Source organism: Ascaphus truei, unplaced genomic scaffold (assembly GCF_040206685.1).
Source record: "Ascaphus truei isolate aAscTru1 unplaced genomic scaffold, aAscTru1.hap1 HAP1_SCAFFOLD_565, whole genome shotgun sequence".
NCBI lineage: Eukaryota > Metazoa > Chordata > Amphibia > Anura > Ascaphidae > Ascaphus > Ascaphus truei.
In genome coordinates, this window is record NW_027456897.1 from 1 (window position 1) to 5,927 (window position 5,927).

Genomic DNA, 5,927 nt, shown 5'->3' on the forward strand with positions numbered 1-5,927 from the left:
AGCTCAACGAATTCCCCTGCTCGTGCCAATTTTTTTTTTTTAAATAAATAAATAAATAATCCCCCTCCCTGATTGGGTTAAAAAAAAGTTTAAAAAAATGGCGGCAAATCCTGTGGTCCCGGCGCGCGTGCACAGGGCAAGCAGAGTGTCCTGCCATTTGCGCTGCCTGTTCCCCCCAGCAACCCAGAATCCCCCGCATCCCTCCCCCCCCCCACTCCCCACGTGGGACGGAGGGGGAAGCCCAAACCAAGCCCCACGCGCAACCCAGCCCCCCCCTCCGCTCCCCCACGTGGGACGGAGGGGGAAGCCCAAAACAAGCGCCGCACCCGATCCAGCCCTCCCCCCCCCCCACACCCTCCCCCCTCCGCTCCCCATGTGGGACGGAGGGGGAAGCCCAAAACAAGCGCGCGATCCAGCCCCCCGCACCCTCCGCTCCCCACGTGGGACGGAGGGGGAAGCCCAAAACAAGCACGCGATCCAGCCCCCCCGCACCCTCTGCTCCCCACGTGGGACGGAGGGGGAAGTGCCAACCCAGCTTCCCCCGTGCGCGCCTCCTGCGCCAGTCCGCCTCCTGCCCATGATCTCCCCCTAATCACCTGCCCCCGATCCTCGCTTGCTGCCCGGGGGTGTCCGGGGAGCGTGCTGCGGCGTCGGCCGCTTCGGAGGGGGGGGGGACCTGCTGCTGAGGCCCACGCTGCCATGTGTGTGTCCCATGTCTTGGAGAGGGCCCACTGCCGTGCGGAGACCCCACTGCTGCCACGTGTGACCCGGTGAGTGTGTGAGTGTCTGTGAGTGTGTGAGTGTGCCTGTGTGTCTGTGAGTGTGTCTGTGAGTGTGCCTGTGTGTCTGTGAGTGTGCCTGTGTGTCTGTGAGTGTGCCTGTGTGCCTGTGTGCCTGTCAGTGTGCCTGTGTGTCTGTCAGTGTGCCTGTGTGTCTGTCAGTGTGCCTGTGTGTCTGTCAGTGTGCCTGTGTGTCTGTCAGTGTGCCTGTGTGTCTGTCAGTGTGCCTGTGTGTCTGTCAGTGTGCCTGTGTGTCTGTCAGTGTGCCTGTGTGTCTGTCAGTGTGCCTGTGTGTCTGTCAGTGTGCCTGTGTGTCTGTCAGTGTGCCTGTGTGTCTGTCAGTGTGCCTGTGTGTCTGTGAGTGTGCCTGTGCGTCTGTGAGTGTGCCTGTGCGTCTGTCAGTGTGCCTGTGTGTCTGTCAGTGTGCCTGTGTGTCTGTGTGTCTGTCAGTGTGCCTGTCTGTGTGCCTGTCTGTGTGCCTGTCTGTGTGCCTGTCTGTGTGCCTGTCTGTGTGCCTGTCTGTGTGCCTGTCTGTGTGCCTGTCTGTGTGCCTGTCTGTGTGTCTGTGTGCCTGTCTGTGTGTCTGTGTGTGTGTGTGTGTGTGTGTGTGAGTGAGTGTCTCTGAGTGTGTGTCTGTGAGTCTTCTGTGTGAGTGTGTCTCTGCATGAGTGTCTGCGTGAGTGTGTCTCTGCGTGTCTGTGAGTGAGAGTGAGTGTGTGTCTGTGTGTCACCCTCTCCCTGTGTCGCCCTCGCCTTCTCCCTGTCACCCTCGCCCTCTCTCTGTCTTTGTCTCTCATTCTCTCTGTGTGTGTTTTGTGTCTCTCATTTTTGTGTGTCTCTCATTTTTGTGTGTCTCTCATTTTTGTGTGTCTCTCTTTTTCTGTGTGTGTCTCTCTTTTTCTGTGTGTGTCTCTCTTTTTCTGTGTGTGTCTCTCTTTTTCTGTGTGTGTCTCTCTTTTTCTGTGTGTGTCTCTCTTTTTCTGTGTGTGTCTCTCTTTTTCTGTGTGTGTCTCTCTTTTTCTGTGTGTGTCTCTCTTTTTCTGTGTGTGTCTCTCTTTTTCTGTGTGTGTCTCTCTTTTTCTGTGTGTGTCTCTCTTTTTCTGTGTGTGTCTCTCTTTTTCTGTGTGTGTCTCTCTTTTTCTGTGTGTGTCTCTCTTTTTCTGTGTGTGTCTCTCTTTTTCTGTGTGTGTCTCTCTTTTTCTGTGTGTGTCTCTCTTTCTCTGTGTGTGTCTCTCTTTCTCTGTGTGTGTCTCTCTTTTTCTGTGTGTGTCTCTCTTTTTCTGTGTGTGTCTCTCTTTTTCTGTGTGTGTCTCTCTTTTTCTGTGTGTGTCTCTCTTTTTCTGTGTGTGTCTCTCTTTTTCTGTGTGTGTCTCTCTTTTTCTGTGTGTGTCTCTCTTTCTCTGTGTGTGTCTCTCTTTTTCTGTGTGTGTCTCTCTTTTTCTGTGTGTGTCTCTCTTTTTCTGTGTGTGTCTCTCTTTTTCTGTGTGTGTCTCTCTTTTTCTGTGTGTGTCTCTCTTTTTCTGTGTGTGTCTCTCTTTTTCTGTGTGTCTCTCTCTGTCTGTCTCTCTCTGTCTGTCTCTCTCTGTCTGTCTCTCTCTGTCTGTCTCTCTCTGTCTGTCTCTCTCTGTCTGTCTCTCTCTATCTGTCTCTCTCTCTATCTGTCTCTCTCTATCTGTCTCTCTCTATCTGTCTCTCTGGCCGAGTCCATAGAAGGACAGGCCGCGCTGAGCCGTGCAGACGCTCCGCGCTGAGCCCCTGCATACTCAATGAGGATGCCTTGAGAGGGGGCTCACGCGAGCGTCCGCAGGCGGGCTGAGGCGCTGGAGTTTTCAGCCGACAGCCAAGCTGTTTTTCAGAGCACGGTCGGCTGAAAACATCAATCAGCGCGGAGCAGCGTCAACGTCACGGCGCCTTGAAGTTTCTGTATATCTGTCTCTATCTGTCTCGTCGGTCTATCTCTCTGTCTCTCTCTCTGTCTCTCTCTCTGTCTCTCTCTCTGTCTCTCTCTCTGTCTCTCTCTCTGCTCTCTCTCTGTCTCTCTCTCTGTCTCTCTCTCGGTCTCTCTCTCTGTCTCTCTCTCTGTCTCTCTCTGTCTCTCTCTCTCCCACTCTCTCTCCTCTCTCTCTCCCACTCTCTCTCCCACTCTCTCTCCACTCTCTCTCCCTCTCTCTCCCACTCTCTCTCCCACTCTCTCTCCCACTCTCTCTCCCACTCTCGCTCCCACTCTCTCTCCCACTCTTCTCCCACTCTCTCTCCCACTCTCTCTCCCACTCTCTCTCCCACTCTCTCTCCCACTCTCTCTCCACTCTCATCTCCGACTCTCTCTCGCACCCTCTCTCTCCTCTCTCTCTCGCCTCTCTCTTCTCTCTCCCACTCTCTTTCTGTCTCTCCCACTCTCTTCTGTCTCTCCCACTCTCTTTCTGTCTCTCCCACTCTCTTTCTGTCTCTCCCACTCTCTCTGTCTCTCTCCACTCTCTCTCTGTCTCTCTCCCACTCTCTCTCTGTCTCTCTCCCACTCTCTCTCTCTCCACTCTCTCCACTCTCTCTCACTCTCTCTGTCTCTCTCAGCCCCTCGCTCTCCCCCACTCTCTCTCCCCCCCACTCTCTCTCTCGAGGAAACTAGAGAGCAAAACACTAGCGAGCACTCGCCTCACTCTCTCTCTCTCGCGCACTCTGCGAGCGAGAAATAGAGAGGACGAGAGACTCTCTCTCTCTCCCACTCTCTCTCTCTCCCACTCCTCTCTCTCTCTCACTCTCTCTCTCTCTCTAGCCGCTCTCACTCCTCTCTCTCTCTCCCACTCTCTCTCTCTCTCCCACCTCAGCTCTCTCTCGCCACTCTCAGCTCGCTCTCACTCACTCTCTCTCGCACCTCACTCTCACTCTCTCTCCCACACACTCTCTCTCGCCCACACTCTCTATCCTCAGACACTCTCTCTCGCCCACACACTCTCTCTCCCCCACACACTCTCTCTCCCCCACATCACTCTCTCTCCCCCACACACTCTCTCTCCCCCACACACTCTCTCTCCCCCACACACTCTCTCTCCCCCACACACTCTCTCTCCCCCACACACTCTCTCGCGCGCCACACACTCTCTCGCTCCCCACACTCACTCTCGCGCCCACACCACTCTCTCTCGCCCCACACACTCTCTCTCGCCCCACACACTCTCTCTCCCCCACACACTCTCTCTCCCCCACACACTCTCTCTCCCCCACACACTCTCTCTCCCCCACACACTCTCTCTCCCCCACACACTCTCTCTCCCCCACACACTCTCTCTCCCCCACACACTCTCTCTCCCCCACACACTCTCTCTCCCCCACACACTCTCTCTCCCCCACACACTCTCTCTCCCCCACACACTCTCTCTCCCCCACACACTCTCTCTCCCCCACACACTCTCTCTCCCCCACACACTCTCTCTCCCCCACACACTCTCTCTCCCCCACACACTCTCTCTCCCCCACACACTCTCTCTCCCCCACACACTCTCTCTCCCCCACACACTCTCTCTCCCCCACACACTCTCTCTCCCCCACACACTCTCTCTCCCCCACACACTCTCTCTCCCCCACACACTCTCTCTCCCCCACACACTCTCTCTCCCCCACACACTCTCTCTCCCCCCACACACTCTCTCTCCCCCACACACTCTCTCTCCCCCACACACTCTCTCTCCCCCACACACTCTCTCTCCCCCACACACTCTCTCTCCCCCACACACTCTCTCTCCCCCACACACTCTCTCTCCCCCACACACTCTCTCTCCCCCACACACTCTCTCTCCCCCACACACTCTCTCTCCCCCACACACTCTCTCTCCCCCACACACTCTCTCTCCCCCACACACTCTCTCTCCCCCACACACTCTCTCTCCCCCACACACTCTCTCTCCCCCACACACTCTCTCTCCCCCACACACTCTCTCTCCCCCACACACTCTCTCTCCCCCACACACTCTCTCTCCCCCACACACTCTCTCTCCCCCACACACTCTCTCTCCCCCACACACTCTCTCTCCCCCACACACTCTCTCTCCCCCACACACTCTCTCTCCCCCACACACTCTCTCTCCCCCACACACTCTCTCTCCCCCACACACTCTCTCTCCCCCACACACTCTCTCTCCCCCACACACTCTCTCTCCCCCACACACTCTCTCTCCCCCACACACTCTCTCTCCCCCACACACTCTCTCTCCCCCACACACTCTCTCTCCCCCACACACTCTCTCTCCCCCACACACTCTCTCTCCCCCCACACACTCTCTCTCCCCCACACACTCTCTCTCCCCCACACACTCTCTCTCCCCCCACACACTCTCTCTCCCCCACACACTCTCTCTCCCCCACACACTCTCTCTCCCCCACACACTCTCTCTCCCCCACACACTCTCTCTCCCCCACACACTCTCTCTCCCCCACCACACTCTCTCTCCCCCACCACACTCTCTCTCCCCCACACACTCTCTCTCCCCCACACACTCTCTCTCCCCCACACACTCTCTCTCCCCCACACACTCTCTCTCCCCCACACACTCTCTCTCTCTCTCTCCCCCCACACACTCTCACACTATGGATCTGGATATCTTAACTGCCCTATACTACACTGAAATAACCTATACTGCTTACTTCCAGATCTGACTCAAGCTTCACACGGAAGACATCGAACCCCCCCTAACCCAGAAGACAGGTAACGAACACCTCCCCTCCAATGTATAACATTGCGGGAATGAGGGTACCTGGACTTTGAGGGTCTGCGGATCAGGTAAGATCCCAGACGGGATTGCTGCTTTAAATATTGTGAAGCGGGGGCATCCAGACACTAGTTAAGGGGTGCAGGAAACTGGGTCATCCACATCTGGCTTTTTTTTTTCTAGATTCGACATTTATACACACACACACACACACACACACCAAGGACTAATTGTAGTATAATGTAATACAATAAATAAACTAATATCAAAAACGAATGTTCTTACTAGGAATTTATTAAATTTATTTAATTTATGGCTTTTTTTTAAATGCGTGGCTGGGGGCGGGACTAGAGGCGGGGTTGGGGGCGGGACTAGGGGCGGGACTAGGTGGCGAGTAGATTTTTGGGTTCGGCGAGTAGATTTTTGGGTGATTTGTCAAACACTGTAT